This window comes from Notamacropus eugenii, chromosome 5 (assembly GCF_028372415.1).
Source record: "Notamacropus eugenii isolate mMacEug1 chromosome 5, mMacEug1.pri_v2, whole genome shotgun sequence".
Lineage (NCBI taxonomy): Eukaryota > Metazoa > Chordata > Mammalia > Diprotodontia > Macropodidae > Notamacropus > Notamacropus eugenii.
In genome coordinates this window covers 339,585,099-339,601,585 of record NC_092876.1, presented here as the reverse complement: position 1 = coordinate 339,601,585, position 16,487 = coordinate 339,585,099, and the positions used below count along the sequence as shown (strand labels likewise).

The following is a 16,487-nucleotide window of genomic DNA, read 5'->3' as shown; positions in this document are numbered from 1 at the left end:
GTCTTTCATTTTGCCCATGTCTCCTCTCTAAAGACTGTAAGTTAAAGGGAAGGGACTGAATCAGAGTTCTGTACAGTGATGAAATGACAGGTCCAGCTTAGAATGAAATTTTTATTTAGCCATCTCCCAGTGTTGGGCCACATTACACAGTTGGTCCACCAAAAAAAATGTAGATTTTTTTTTTCCCATATCCTTGAAAAGATAGGACTCCCTTATCTTATACTCGTATAATTGATTGTATGATATTTCATGAAAACTTTACATTTCTGTTCTTGTATAATTGGTCTTGTTGGTTGCAGCCAAGCCACCTGGTCTACTGAGATAATTTTGAATCTTTATTTTGGCCTGCGGGTTTTCTTGGCCTGAAAACTTAATATGAGTCAGCAGTGTGATATGGACGCCAGAAAAGATGGCTTGATCTTCATCTGCTTTTAACAGAAGTACAGACTCCAAAAAGAGTCTCTCTGTGCTCTTCCTCAGTCAGACTACATCTGGAGTACAGTATTGTGTTTAGTTCTGGGTACTGCATTTTAGGAAGGACATTAACAAGCTGGACTGCATTCAGAAGAGAGTAACTAGGATGGTGAGTGGATTTGAAACTCTGCCATTTGAGAATTAGTTGAAGTAACTCAGGATGGTTAGCCTGGAGAAATGAAGACTTGGCGGTTTTCAGGGGGAGTGCCCATGATGTCTGCCTTGAGATATTTGAAGGTCTGTCATGTGGAAGAGGGATTAGGCTTGTTTTGCTTGGTCCCAGAAGAAAGAACTAGAAGTGATGGTGGAAGAAGGACAGTTTTCAGCTCCATATAAGGAAACAGTTCTAGCAATTAGAATGGTCCAAAAGAGGAATGGACTGATTTGAGATGTAGTGAGTTTCCCATTACCAGAGGTGTTCAGTCAGAAGTCCAAAGACCACATGTTGGGGATATTATAGAGGAGATTCCTAATAAAGGTAAGAGTTGGACCTACCAGTTCTGAGATTCTGAAATTTTTCTCCTTCCCAAATTTGGGCCTTTTCTGGATTTCCTACATGCACTTTCTTATGTCTTCATCCAAGTCATTGACATAATCATTGGACTAGACAGAATCACTGAGTCATGTGGCGCTCTGTTGGACATGCCCTTCTTAGTTGACCCAGAGTCATCAATGGGCACTCTTTGGAGAATTCCCACTCTGTTGGAATGTGTTAGTTTTCTTTTAAAATTTCTCACAATTCTTAGTTTTGACTTGTTTTTGGACTTATCATACTTTCTCTTGTATCACACTTTTGTGTGACACACACACACTTGCCCTTGCTTCTCTTAATTGGTTTCTTGAAAGCAGAGTAGCTGTTTATATATCCCATTGCCTACCATGATGCTTGTATGTAACAGGTGTGTGTGAAATGCATGATTGCTGAATGGTGATTCAAGCACCTTAGAATTCATTTTGCTGTACCATATTTCATCCTCTTATCCACAAAAATCTCATAGGAAATTTTTCCCCCACAAATTTTGCTAAAATCAAACTATTTAAGCCAATTGCACTATTCCCTGATTGCCCAACCTAGTAATACAATCACAAAGGGAAAAGAGGTCAATTTATGCAAATATGATCTTCATGGGCTTTTACAAATATAGAATAAATCATTCAAAATAGCTCCTATTTGAGGCTTTAATGTTTATTATACATTTGTATATATTCATGCATATGTGCTCTCAGATATGCACACAAAAACACTATGGCTCACTCAACAAAAAGACAATTTCTATTGTTGACTTTGAGTTGCTGCGTTTCCTTTTTCTTTACATTTTCTTTTAAGGTATCCAAGAGAATAATGGGATAGATGTGGGGCATGTGTAGGTATTTAGTACTATTAAAATCCCTGTGCAGGGGAGGAATGCCAAACAAAAATGTAGGTGAGGATGACTCTCTTGCTCCCTTTCTACCAATGTCACTGGCTAGATGAACTGTCCATCAGAGTCAAGTTAGCCATGGGTGGTTTTATGGTTGTTCTTCCATGATTCAGAGGCCTCCGATAATTGGTAGCTCCATCACCTACTAAGATAGGGGATATTAGATACATCCTCCTTCTCCTCTCTTTCTCTCAGCTAATTCAATATAAGAAGAAGACCCCAGGCAGTAGTCTGGGGGCATAGAATGTTAGCTTCTACTACTGAAATGATGAAATAGCTATGAACACTACCTACTCCTCAGATGTATTCTTAGAGTTGCCCTACACACTTTGTAAATAACTAGGATTGACTGCTTGGAAAGGAGAGACAAGAAGAGAAAGAGGAGCTAGTAGTTCCATTTGGGGACCAATTCTCTCCATATTGGGTGATGGCCTCAAATGCCCCATTGTGGTGATGGTTCTGGGAAGAGAATAATTATTTTTATTTTGTTTTGGAATACATTACATCACATGTAGCAGATGGGGAGTCCATATGTGGATCATTGATTTTTTACTATACCCCTCCCTGATGGTGGCAGTCCTGGCCTGCTCTAAGAATATTCCTCAGCAGTGCAGATGTTTGGATGGGAGTGTCCCCAACTGCACTGTTCTCTGTGGTTATTCAGTAATTCCCCTTCTCTTTTCATTTGTGATTCTGAATACATGTGTTTATGGGAGTAGAGTGTCATAGATGGCCAGAGAGAGAGGAGAGCCAGTACAGGGTAGTGGAAAGGGCGCTTCTGAGTTTTGGAGTGAGACAACCTGGGTTTGACATATTTACTGGCTGTGTGTCGTTGGGCAAGCTACTTCATCCCTCTGAAATTCATTTTACTCATCTATAAAATGGGAATAATAATCTGTATGTTACCTACTTCACCAGGTTGTTGTAGAGAAAGCACTTGATATCCTTTGTGCTACTATGCTGGGCCAAAGCGGATGTACTCATGTTTTTCATTGAGGAAAAATTCCTACATGATTTCTCTTTCTTTCACTTTTTTTGAGAAATTGGGATGGAAAACATAACCTCAGGTCCCTATGATGTAATCTCCAAGGGAAAAGTTGCTTCAGCTTTTTTCTTGCTATAAGTAGAAATTGTTTCTTTATTTTTTCTGTGAGTCTGAGCTTTTGGAGGTTTTTGGCAAAACTGCATCCAAATAGATCTTCTCCAAAGCCCAATGGCTGACATTTATTTGGCTGGGGGGAGAGGGAAGAGGGAAGAGAGAGAGACAGAGAGACAGAGAAAAAGAGAGACATTGAGAGTAACACAGAGACAAGTAAAATCTCCTTTAATGCCTTGAGTTTCTTTAAAATGCTTTTTTGATGCCAGGCCAGGTGGCACATGCCTGTAGTTCCTGGTTCTTAAGAAGTCAAGACTGGTGGTTAGCTTGAATTCCAGAGTTCTGAACTGCTGTGGGCTAACCTGTTTGGGTTGTCTGCACTGTCTGGCATCACTCTGGTGAGCCTCTTGGAACAGAGGGCCACCAAGTGGCTTTAAGAGGGGCAGACTGGATTAGGTCAGAAATGAAGCAGGTCAGAGCCTCAAAGCTGATTAGTATTGGTATCAGGACTGTGATGAACCTCTGTACTTCCAGCCTTGGTGAGATAGAGAAAACCATGCACCTCATTAACAGGGAATTCTTGTTCTTGTGGCCAAGACAAGGCCAGTGCCCTCCAGGTAATATAAGTGGCTCTATCATTAGTATTGACACTACTTAAAACACCTGGTTGTCCAGAAAACTTTTTTTAACTGTCTCCCACCCTTACCTGAGCAGTCCCTAAATCAAAGCTCTGTATAAAGCAGAAAAACAAGAGATAGAAGAAGTAATAAGAAATACATGAATGGCCATGTTTTCTATCCTTGTATTGGTGATGTTTCAACCCTGAACATTGAGAAAAGATTAGATTACTGATTTAACCAAGATTGGATTGATTTCTGCATCTAACACACACACACACACACACACACACACACCCATTTGCCAAGAAAACCCCAAATGGGGTCACCAAGAGTCAGACATGACTAAAAACAACTCAACAACAAGAAAAAAATGCTTGGATAGAAGGTACTCTTAGGACCACAGAGTCAGAGAATTTTAGAACTTGAGGGAGCTTAGAGATAATCCAGTCCACCTTCCTTATCTTACCAATGATTATAATAACAATAAAAATAATATTGCATATTTCAAAGACCACCAGATTTGGAATCAGAAGGCCGGAATTTTAATTCCAGCTCAGCTGTTTCTCATCTTTATTAACTTGGGCAAATTGCCTCCCTTCTCTGAGCCTCTATTTGTTCACCTGGAAGATGAGAAGATTATACTAGATAACCTCTAGAGTATCTTCTAGGACTCTGGCTTATGGATTTTCTAATAAATCATAACCTATTTTTATACTTTCCTCATGACAACCCCAACAGGTAGGTAGTGCAATTACTATTATTCCCATTTTACATATGAGGAAGCTGAGGCTAAGGGAGTTAAGTGATTTGCCCAAGATGACACAGCAGGCTCCCTCCTTACATCCTCCTTGGGTCCAATGATTGAAGACTTCTAGGATGTTAGGATTAGAGAGATGAGCTTTCAACTTTATATTGAATGGAAAAAAGCCTCCATGTCACTTTCCAGACATCTTTACAACATGCCCCCATATATGTACCATCTCTTACCCTTTCCAGCTCCCCTTTTTATGCTGTCTTCTCCCATTAGAGTATAAGCTTGAGGGAAGGAATTATTTTCCTTATGTTAGTATCCCCAATGCAAAACACAGTGCCTGGTACATAGTAAGCACCAAATAAAAATCTCTGTCTTAGTTTATGTCTCTGTCTCGATCTTTCTCTAATGATTCAGTGGCACCATGGTGTGTTCGTCCTTTGTTGCCAAAGAAGACCATGCCATCAGAGAAATAATGACATGACTTGTACCTGACTTTGTTTTGAGTGAGGGCTCTGCAGGTCACTAGCCTCACTTCTCCTCCAGAACCATCTGAATCTAGTGACCAGATATTCATCAGGATGACTGGAGATAACCCAGGATGAGGCAATTGGGGTTAAGTGACTTGCCCAAGGTCACACAGCTGGTGAGTATCAAGTGTCTGAGGTGAGATTTGAACTCAGGTCCTCCTGACTCTTACACTGGTGCTCTATTCACTGCACCACCTAGCTGCCCTTAAATGGTACCATATTCTTGCCTTGTAAGAGGAAGCTGATGGTATAGTGGATAGAGCTCTGGTCTCGGAGTCAGGAAGACCTGAGTTCAAATGTGACCTTGGACACTTACTAGCTTCTGGCCAAGTCATTTAACCTCTGTCTACCTCAATTTTCCCAAGAGTAAACATAGGGTTAATAATAGCACCTACTCCCCCAGAATTGTTGTGAGGAGCAAATGAGATATGTGTAAAAATTGTTTAGTACAGTGCCTGATATGTAGTTGTACTACATAAGTGTTTATATATATATGTACATATATAGTTTAATATATATAATAAATATATATTATTTATATATAAATAAGTTTATTCCCTCCCTTGCTAAGCCTGTATTTAACAAATCATTTCTCCATATGGCCTCAGAAGGAGGGTATCTTGAAGTCCTGTGGTCCTAAGGGAGTCTTTACCCTCAGGTACTCCAGCCTTTTTTGTGAGGAAGACCTACATTAAGTTAACCCAGGCCTCATGCTCACAAGAGCTTTGGAGACAGAGCAAGGATGAATGGAAAGACTAAATCCTTTGTGTGTGTGTGTGTGCATGTGCGTGCGTGTGTGTGTATAAAGTTTCTGAAAAGAGCTAAGGGGGGTGGGCAGAGGATATTGCTTTGCAATGAGAATTCTTAGAAATTAGAGTCAAGGATGTTGGTGATTCCAATAGAATACAAGTTCTTGGAGGGCAAGAATCATCTTTTTTTTTGGTGCTTGTTTTTTTCTCTTTGTACTCTAGTATTCAGCATGATGCCTTACCTATAGCAGGCACTTAATGCATAATTATTCAACTGGAGTAGATGGCAACCAGTTTGAAATGCTATCGCTTATGACATTCAGATAGACCATAGATAGCAACATAGTGGTTGGGGATCACAGTTTCAGGAAGACAAAGGGTGAAAAATTCATCCACCTTTGGATTTCTTAACTTTAGGTTAACTGATCAAAATATGGTTATGAATGCATCAACAATCACAGAATATGAGTATGAGTAGAAGTATGTCCATCTCCGACACTTCAGCAGGAAATCCATAAACTGTTAGAAATGAAGGAATCTTGGAGCTGATCTGGTTCATTTCTCCTTATTTTATTGATGAGAAAACTGAGACCTAATGGTGGAATGTGAGTTACCGAAAGTCACAGAGGAATATAATGACTAGACTCATCATTGTATCACTAGACAGGTAGTGGGCAGCTGGGTGGCACAATGGATAAAGCATTGGACTTGGAATCAAGAACATTCTACTTCATGAGTTCAAATCTGGCCTTAGACATTTGCTAGATGTGTGACCCTGGATAAATCACTTAACCCTGTTTACCTCAGTTCTTTATTTGTAAAATGATCTGAAGAAGGAAATGCAAATCACTCTAGTATCTTTACCAAGTAAACCCCAAGTAGAGTCACAAATACTGAAATGACCCAACAACAAAGAACCTAGAACCTTTAAGATGTAACCCAAGGTTCTTGACTTTACTCCAGAGTATGCTTGGCTGACAAAGGAAGAAGTGACCCCTTTGATATTTACTGCTGTGCCTTCCACTTTGGAGGCCTATATTTTCATGGAAGTAAGGAAAAAGAATAGTAGAATTATCTTGATTTCCATTGGTGCAAAACGTTGTGTGCTGCCCTTACACAGTCTGAGTTAAAAATGTGCTCAAAAGACTGCCTATTGGTTGTGTTTCCTTTCATTCCACTTTAGAAAAGTACAGGAAACCCAAGAAAGCCAGCTTCTTGTCTTCTTTGTCTACTAGACTGGAGCACTCTTGCAAGTGTTATCCAGGATTCCTTCTCTACACTGTGCCGAGGCATCTGAGTCTGAAGTGGCTTTGCACTTGGTCCTTCCGCTGAAGACATTGAGAGTCATGTACCATGAAATATTCAAGTTATAAGGGGACTTAGGGCTCATCTAGCCTAAATCAAAGATGTCCTGATTTTCAGAAAACAGGGAAGAGGGTAGAGCCTATAAAAATGTAGGTTAATGAACTTGACTGATTCCTGGCAAAGTTGTCCAACATATTTTTGAAGGGGTGATTTGTATACAATTAAGGAAAGACATGGTGATCAGTAAGAGACCTCATGGTTTCATTAAAAACACATTAGACCAGATTAACTTCATTTCCTTTGACAGTGTAACTAAACTGATAAAGGGACTGCTGAAGATATCATTTACCTAGATTTCCCAAAAGTGTTTGACAGTATCTCAAAGCTTTTGACAGCTATCCCTCTGGATAAGATAGAGAGGTTTGGGCTAGATGATAGATTCAGAACTGTTTTAATAACTAAATCCAAAACATTGTCATTAATAGAGCAGTGTTAACTTGGGGAGTGTTCTCTAGAGGACATGGAGCTGTCCATGGCTTTGTTCAGATCAGAATTTTTATCAGTGACTTAAATGGCATACTTATATTTGCAGGAAACATAAATCTGGGAGGGAGAGCTAACACACTGAAAGGCAGAGTTGGGGAATCTAAGATTTCAATAGGCTGGAAAAGTAAGCTTAATTTAATAAAATGAAATTTGGTAGGGATAAATGTAACGTGCAGCATGGGATAATGGTTAGGAAACTAGGAGTCAGGAAGCCCTGACATACTGACTTTGTGACCCTGGACAAGTCACTTAGCCTGTCAACCAACTCTAAGCCAGGCACTCTCTAAGAGTATACATTTCAGAAAAAGTACTGATTTGCATTGATAGAGGGATTTTTATCATTAGGAGCTGCATCAATCATAATTCTGATGAAAAATAATGTAATGCTTCTCTTCCCCCCCTTACTCTTTTTTTTCCCCTCACTGCTAAACTTCCCAGTTTCTTCAATTGATATTCATGTGATGTGGTCATAGAGTTCCACTGGATTACAAAAATCTACTTTAAAAGTTAGATAAATATCCCATTTATTCTAATTCTTCTATACATCATGACTAATGTGAAAATATGTTTAATAGGAATATATCTGTGGAGCCTATATCAGATTGCAGGTTGTCTTGGGAAGGGAGGGGGAGAAAATTTAAAACTTATGGAAGTGAATGTTGAAAACTAAAAATAAATAAACTAATAAAGAAAGAAAAAAGTTAGATAAATGTGATTAGATTACAGTTGGCGTTGAAAAATATTTAGGCTTTAGTGGAATGCAGACTTAAAATGAGTAATATGGAAATCAGAAGAGTTACTGCTCTTCTGAGCTGCATTAAAAACATCCTAGACAAGGGGGCCACTAGTCTTCTTTTTTTATATTCTGTCTGGACTCCCCTCTGAGTATTGTGTTCAGTTCTGGACACCATGTTTTAGGATAAACAGTGATAAGATGGAGACTGCCCAGCAGTTAACTAGTAGAATGATTGGGGGATGGTAGGGTACATTGGAAAGAACATGGGCTCTGGAAGGGATCCTTGCCTCTGACTCTTGCTACCTATGTGATCTTGGGCAAGTCACTTAATCTCAAATTCCTCATGTGTAAAGTTGGGCTCGATGGCCTCTGAGGTACCTTCCAACTCTAAATCTATGATTCCCCATGACCATTCCCTAAAAATACCAACCAAAGGATCTGGGGATATTTAACAGGGAGAAGAGAATATTTGGGGGGGGGGGAATTGATAACAATATTCACCTAGCATGAAATTTGTACTACTTGACCTCACAATACAGACATAGAAACAAATGGATATAGAAAAAAGGAGAACTTTTACTCCATATTATGCATTCACCCATTAATGAAAATCTTCTATCAGTGAGTGGTTGGATGACCATTTGTCAGTGATATAGAATGATTCTTACTCAGGGTTTGACAGTTGCTTCTGAGGTCTCTTGTAAATTAGATTCAGAGATATTATGAAATTGGGGTCCTTACAGTTCGAAGAGATTCATTTTTAGCTTTCATATACATTTACTTAGCACTTACTATTTCTATAGTGCTAAGGAATATGTAAAGAGGAATAAGATGGGGACTTAACTTTCATGAGCTTTTAGTCTAGTAGGTAATATTAGATACGTGAACAGATATACAAAGAATATCTAAGAAAAGTATGAACAAAGTGCTATGAGAGTTCACAGGCAAAAGGTATTAAGGGAACTTCATGAAAGAGGTGGCTTTTGAGCTGAGCTTTGAATGATAGGTAGATTAAAGTAACATCCCACACCCATCAAACTGGCAGACACGGTAAGACCCATTGTTGGAAGAGCTGTGGGAAGATTGGCACATTAATTCATCACTAGCCAAGCTGTGGATTATTTCAACTATTCTGGAAAACCATGTGTAGCAAGGTATCTAGATTATTTATACCCCTTGAACTCAGAGATTCCACTACTTAGGCCCAAGAAGGTGCTGACATCAAGAAGAGGGCCACATGTACAAAAAAGTTCATGGTAGCATTACTTGTGATAATAAACAGCTTAAAACAAAATCTGTGCCCAGTGAGTGAGGACTGGCTGAACAAATTATGTTATAGGAATATAATGGAATATCACTGCAACGTAAAGAATGGTAAATAGGAGGAACTCAATGAAGCATGGGAAGGCTTCTGTAAGGTGACATGGATTGAGGAAAGCAGAGCCAAACAACAACGTATACAATGAGGACAACAACGTAAATAAAGTCAGCTTGTGGAGGACCCAAATTTCTGATGAGATATAATGGTCAATATTATTACTGCGGTGTCAAAGTTAGGTGTGACCATGTCTATTCCTTCCTCCTCCCTACTCAGTGTGCTCCAGGAGCTGTCTATTACCTTCAACATCAAATATAAACTCTTTGGCACCACTTCCTTCCTTAATTGCTTACACACCACCCCGTCAACAACACGTTCTAGGATTTTGCCAGGAATGCAATCTAAATTCACCAACCTATAGTTTACAGACCCTAATGTCTTCCCTTTTCTTCCCTGAAAACCAGGACATCTGTAAAATAAGGCAGTTGGACTCGATGAACCTCAAGTCCCCTTTTAGCCCTAATATTCCATGGTTAATAGCTCTAAGCATCCTCAGTGGAGGGACCAAGTGCAAGGATGCTGTAGCCCCAGGCACCTCAGCACACTGTAAAGGAGGAACTCTGGTTCACCTTGGCAAGAGAGTCACACAATCTACTAGATAAAGAAGATAAGAATTTGCCTGTGCTAGTTTTCCTCTGCCTTTTCTTCATAATTCTTCATATCTTGGCCTCTTCCTACCTGTCCATTCTTCTTACATTTTACCCTTTTCCATTCAATCTATGATCCACATGAATTAGTATGCTTGTACTGTCATTTTCTGTCTCTGTGCCTCTTTTCAGACTGTCCTCCATGCCTGGAATGCTCTCCCTCCTTATTTTTGCCTCCTGGCTTCATTCAAATATCAGCTTAAATCCTACCTTCTGAATGTCTTTCCCTATCATCCCAACTGCTAGATACCCTCCCCTCTAATATACTTAGTGTGTATCTTGTATTTATTTACCTGGTGTCTCCTCCATTAGAATGTGAGTCCCTTGATAGAAGGGACAGTTTTTACTGTTTCTTGTATCTTCAGTGCTTAGCCCAGTGCCTGGCACACAGTAAGAGTGAAATAAATGTGTGGTGACTGACAACTTGTTGATTGACAGACAAAACAAGCTGAAAAAAAAGAGGAAATAGGATAGTGCATAGACCCTGAAGTCAGGAGGACCTGAATTCAAATCTGGCCTTAGACACTAGCTGTCTGACCCTGGACAAGCCTTTTAACCCTGATTGCCTCAAAAAACAAACAAACAGACAAACAAAAGAAATATATTTGTAAGGAGTTTATTTGAATATTTGCTAGGAAGTATTCTATTGCATAAAAACAAAGTTTATCAGTAAATTAAAAACTTTTTTTAAAAAGAAGGATGAGATTTCAATGGTGGAGGAGTGGAAGGATGTGGGGCAGAGGTTGAGGAGGGAAGGATAGTCTAAGCACAGCAAATGATGTGACAAAGATACTGGAGCAGGAAGGCAGGGAGCATGATTTGTCCAAGGTCACATGGTCAGTTGGTGGCAGTCAGGACTAAAACTCAGCTTTCCTTATTTCCTGGTCCAATGCTCCTTCCACTAACTTCTGCTTTATACCATGGACGTTCCATGCAAGCAGAGGCTCTGACACAAGGCTGGAAGTCAGGACTGCTCCCCAGCTGCTTCCTGATGCTCTGAAAATTCGCCCAAGCCGCACACCAGTGTTTGGAAAAATTAATGCTTTCAAGATGAGCTCCGCGTGGTCTTGGTGCATCTGTCTCCCCTTCCTTCACCAAACCGAAAGAAAAGAAGCATTCTTAGACAATTACTCCCTGAGGGAGCCAAGGGGCTGGCTTTGTTTATGTACAGTGTTTTTAGTTACAACACGTGCAGTTCTGGGGTTTTCTGGGGACCTCCCAAATTAACGGAGAATGCACAAGAACTGGGAGGAGCGTAGGACTCCTGATCAGTATGCACTGAAGCCTTTAGTAAAGCTGGGCATGATAGACTGGACCTGGGCCGAAGCCTGAGCTCACCCCTACCCTGGGCCCAGATGTTCAATGCCTCCTCTCTGCAGCTGTCTTTGGGGAAGCATCTGTAGTACCTGCTGCTCCTCTTTTCAGATGCTTCCCTCCTGCCCCCACACCCTCTCACCACCAGGCTGCCAACAGCTTATCCTCCATTTAAAGAGGGAGTGGTGATAAGACTGCCTGTCTCTACCATGATCTGCTCCTTCTAGCTTCCTTCACCTCACATATATATATATAAAACCAAGAGTCTGTATGAGAAACTTTATAGGTCAGAAGCCATCCGCAAAAGTTACAAGTTTTGGAGTTCATGTCTAGTAAAACATGAACTCCGAAACTTGTAACTTGTAAACTGACATAATAATAAATATATAATAAAGGATTTTCTAACTGGGAGATAATTTCATAGGAAGCCTATAAAAAGAGATTGGACTAGTGGACCCTTAAAGTTCATTCTGAAATTTTAATTACTTTGGTCCTATAAACCTATAAAAAGTGTTTTGTAACTGGAAGACCATCTCCTAGGAATTCCATGAGAAGGGTTTCTGACTAGATGACCTTTCAGGTTTTTTCTGACCCTAACTACTATGGTCTTTAATCTTCTGAGGGCACGTGTCGTGGACCCCTTTAGCAGTCAGGTAAACGCTTTCTCAGAATTTTTTTAAATAATTGGAGGAAAATGCTAAATTTTACTTAAAAGCAAGTGAAAATGAAGATGTAATTTTTTTCCTCATCCAACTTCATGAACTCTGAAGTCTGTCTGTGAATCCAAAGTCAAGAATCCCTGCTAAAACCCTTGTCACAGATGAGAGTGGGAGGAAGAAATGGAAGAAAAGAAGGGATTAGAATTATCTGGGAGTTTTCTGACCTGTGGATTATAAAATGGGCCCAAATCCTTCCTTTTATAGATGAGGAAACTAAGGCCCAAGGAAGAAGAATAGTTTGCCCAAAATATCATTGTTCTTATAGTTTGTTCTCCAAGAGGATTATGGCATCGAGGTGATACCATGACTTACAAGTGAATTGGATTTAAGGGAGGCAGGGCTGTGCAAAGTTACCAGCCTCACTCTCTACTCCAGAGCCATCATAGCTAATTAGTGACAGAGCTGTGCCTGTTGAAGATTCATGCTTTAGGGAAGGTTTCTTCTAATTCTAGGATTCTGTGATTCTTTGAACTGAGGGCTCCCACTAGTCTGCTTCCTCCTATCCAGGACCATTTCTGCAGTGAAAGCTGTCTTCAGATGTCTTGAAGGATGATGTGGAAGAGGTAATAGTCTTTCTCTGTGCTGCTTTGGAGCAAGACCAATAGGTGGAAATGTCAGAAGTGTATTTCAATGCAATATAAGGAAAAACTTCCTAGCCAACTATCTGGATGAGATTGCTTTGTGAAATGGTAAGTTCCCTATCACTAGACATATTCAAGGAGACACACAGTCTCTGAGAAGTTGTGGAGGAGGTTTCTGAATAAGGAGGAAGGTTGGAATAGATGATTAGTAATCTCTTTTTTCATACTCAGATCCCAGGATTATAACTGGGACATGAGATCACTCCTACAGTACCCTTGGACAGGCAGCTAGGCAATTCAGGTGAGCTGGATTTTAAAATGACTTGTGGCATCTCTGTTATTGTTTCCCATTCCAGGCTCTCTAGAAAGGGTATGAAGAAGCAGAGCTCCAGGCCTGGAGTCAGGAAGACCTGACTTCAAATACTTATTAGCTCTGTGATCCTGAGCAAGTCACTTAACCCTACTTGCCTCAGTTTCCTCATCTGTAAAATGAGCTGGAAAAGGAAATAGCAAACCACTGAAGTATCTTTGCCAAGAAAACTCCAAATGAGGTCACACAAAATTGGACATGCCTGAAACAATATGGCACAACTGAACAACAAAAAAGGTTTGGAGGTTAGAGGTGAAGCACCAATTATTGTCTTTGGTGCCTACTTATTGCCAAGGTAATGTCTGACCTGAAGCTTTCTGAGGTCTATTGCGTGCACACCCCTTTTAGATGGACAGTGAGGTGGTACATTGAATAGAGTGCTGGAGCTGGAGTTAGGGAGATTCATCTTTGCGAGTTCAATCCAGCTTCGGACACTAGCCATCTCTGTGAGTCTGGGCAAATCACTTCACCCTGTTTGCCTCAGTTTCCTCATCTGCCAAATGAGGTGGAGAAGGAAATGAAATGGCAAAGCACTCCAGTATCTTTGCCAAGAGAACCCGAAATGGGGTCACAGTGTTGGATATAAGTGAACAAACCAAAAACCCTTTTAAGGCCTATTGTTTCTTGGTCTTTGAGGGAGAATGACATATTTAGTTTTATGGCTGCTCCAATAGATCCTCTGGACTTCACTTTCCCTTGGGGCTTAGGTTTATATACTTGGTTCAGGTGGAAATAGTCAAGAGGTTTTCATGATTGAATCTTACTTGGAGTTTCCAATATGTGTGAGTGAGAGGAAGGGTCCAGTTAAGTTTGACTTATTTTCCATATTGGAAATTAATTCATTCATTAAGTGTCTACTATGTATTATGATGTATGTATATATATGATATGCAAATATAGAGAATCCACCCTAAATGTTCACATGGACTATCTGTGCCCAACCTGTGGTAGAACATTCTGAGCTCTTATTGGTCTGATCAGCCACAGTTAAACACACTGGAACTTGGCTGCAATATAATGATGTCATTTTGGTCATCTTCGAGAATGAAGGACAACAACCAGCCTACCATGTATAAATATTATTATTCCCTTTTTACAGGCAAGGAAACTGAGACTAAGAGAAGTTATGTGATGTTGGCAGGATCAGGACTTGAGCCCAGGTGTTCTAGGGGGAAATTAACTATGAGCTTGAACCTCATAGAGCTATGTGGAAGAGAGGCATGGAGGACGAAGCAGTGGTTATTTGGTCACAGCAGCAGGCCTTCTGTTGACCTCTTAGTCTTCCTAGAATTGCCTTCAGTGACAGAAATGCCTTTATCTTCCCTATCCAATAGATAAATTCTCATTACTTCAGATTTATTGATTCAGATTCTGTGATAAGCTAAACTGGAGACTGGCTAGTTTACTTCCCTTTGCTATTCCCTCTAAAGAAAGAGCTTTTATAAACAAATGAACAAATGACAAAAAGTTGTAAAAAGAACGTTAAAATTATTTAAGAGAACCAACTCTTCCAAGATCATAGGCTTATAGATTTAGAGGGACCTTATTTAGAAAGGACCTTAAATGTTATCAAGTGCAACTCCCCCATTTTACAGATGAGGAAACTAAGGTGCAAAGGCATTAAGTGATATCAAATGACTTCTTGGTTCCAGTCTAGCAGTGTCTCTAAAGCAACCTAGCTGTGAGTTCCACATGACAGTGTGACATGACTGCCCAAAGGGCCAATAAAATCTTAGATTGAATTCCTTAAAGCATAACACCCAGAATGAGGGAGGTAATAGTTCCTTTGTAGAGGGGATTTTGGTTTAGTCCAGATTAGACTAGAGGCCCTCTGAGGTACCCTCCAACCCTCAGATTCTGGAATTCTTGGAATATAATGTTTGGTAGGCAAATTTTGTCATCAAAGAAGATGCAAAGGTGGGAAAGCTTGGGGAACTAAGAAAGGCAGGGTTGTGGATATTGGGATCCATAGTGAGAGGTTCAGGATAGTCAAGGTGCAGACTGGTAGACTTGGATGCCTTGGCAAGGAGGTTATTCATCTGATAAGGGAGAGAAAAGAAGAGTACTATATAGGGATGTGGAAGACTTCCCATGAATTTCACAATTTTCCTTAGGGCTAGTTCTGGGTACCATGATGGGATGTTTCCCCCAACAGTTAGATGTATATTCTGCCCAGAAAGAAGCTTGGGCAAGGCTTCCACCTGACCTGGTATGTGAAGCACCATTTAAAGCTGTGGTTGTGGTTTGTCCTTCATTCTCAAAGAGGACCATGACATCAGGAAGGTGATGCCATGATCCATAAGAGAATTGGATTTAAATGAGGCAGGGCTGTGCAAAGTCACCAGTCTCACTTTCCCCTCTGGAGCTGTCTGGATCCAGTGGTAAGATATCGATCAGGATAATTAGAGATGGCCCAGAACCATTTAAACAGTTGTAAATAGGGGGATGGCATTGTGCGGGGTGAAGCATCAGAAGAATGGAAGTACTTTGAAACTTAGAAATGGTTGGAGTTGATTTTTCTTTCTGGGTTTTTTAGTCAGTCAATCCTGCCCCTTCCTGTCCAGCTCCAGCAATCCTGCAGAGAGAAAGGAAGGAAAAGGTCTAGACCTAGATTTGTAGGCTCATAGACTGTTAGATCTGAGAGGGACCTAAGATATCAACCAAGCCTACTCTCCTCATTTTATAGGTGGGGAAATGTGAACTCAACAGCGTGAAGACTTAACCAGCATCACACAGCTAATCACTGACAGTTCCTCTTTTCCCTTAAAAGAGATACAGTGCCAGCCTTTGGAGAACCATTAGACTAAATGGTGAGACAGCATAATTTACATGCAATATCTAAACCTATTAAAATGAAATAATTACAAAAGCTTTAGAAAGTGGAGGGGGAATCATAGACAAAGAGCTGGAAGGAACTTTAGAAGTTATTGCAACTCCATCATTTTATAGATAAGAAATACGAGGCCTAGAAAGCTCAAGTTCATGCCCAAGTTCATACAGGTATTGTGCTCCATGGCCAAGTCAGGATTTGAATGTGACACCTCTGATGCCCAGTTCAGGGTTCTTTCCAAAATGCTATTCCTCTTGGGTCCAGCATAGTGCTAGAGGAAAAATGGAATTAATTGGGAAAGTTATCTTGGAAAAATAAATTTTTTTTGAGCTCTTAGGGACCTTAGAGACCTATGGTTTAATTTAACAAATGAGGAACTTAAAGTCAAGAAGGAAAAATGTCTAGCCTCAGGATACATGG

General features: G+C 40.2%; 1 protein-coding gene and 1 long non-coding RNA gene across 2 annotated transcripts in view; both read left to right on the top strand.

The window, feature by feature from the left end:
- LOC140506504 (uncharacterized) overlaps positions 1–16,194 on the top strand; it is a 50,920-nt gene extending 34,726 nt beyond the window's left edge. Inside the window, exon 2 of the long non-coding RNA XR_011967957.1 lies at positions 91–16,194. This is a non-coding gene — a long non-coding RNA (uncharacterized lncRNA). The remainder of the gene's footprint in view (positions 1–90) is intronic.
- The window catches only part of KALRN (kalirin RhoGEF kinase), a 963,226-nt gene that overhangs the window by 64,309 nt on the left and 882,430 nt on the right, over positions 1–16,487 (top strand). The gene's annotated exons all lie outside the window — the stretch shown is intronic.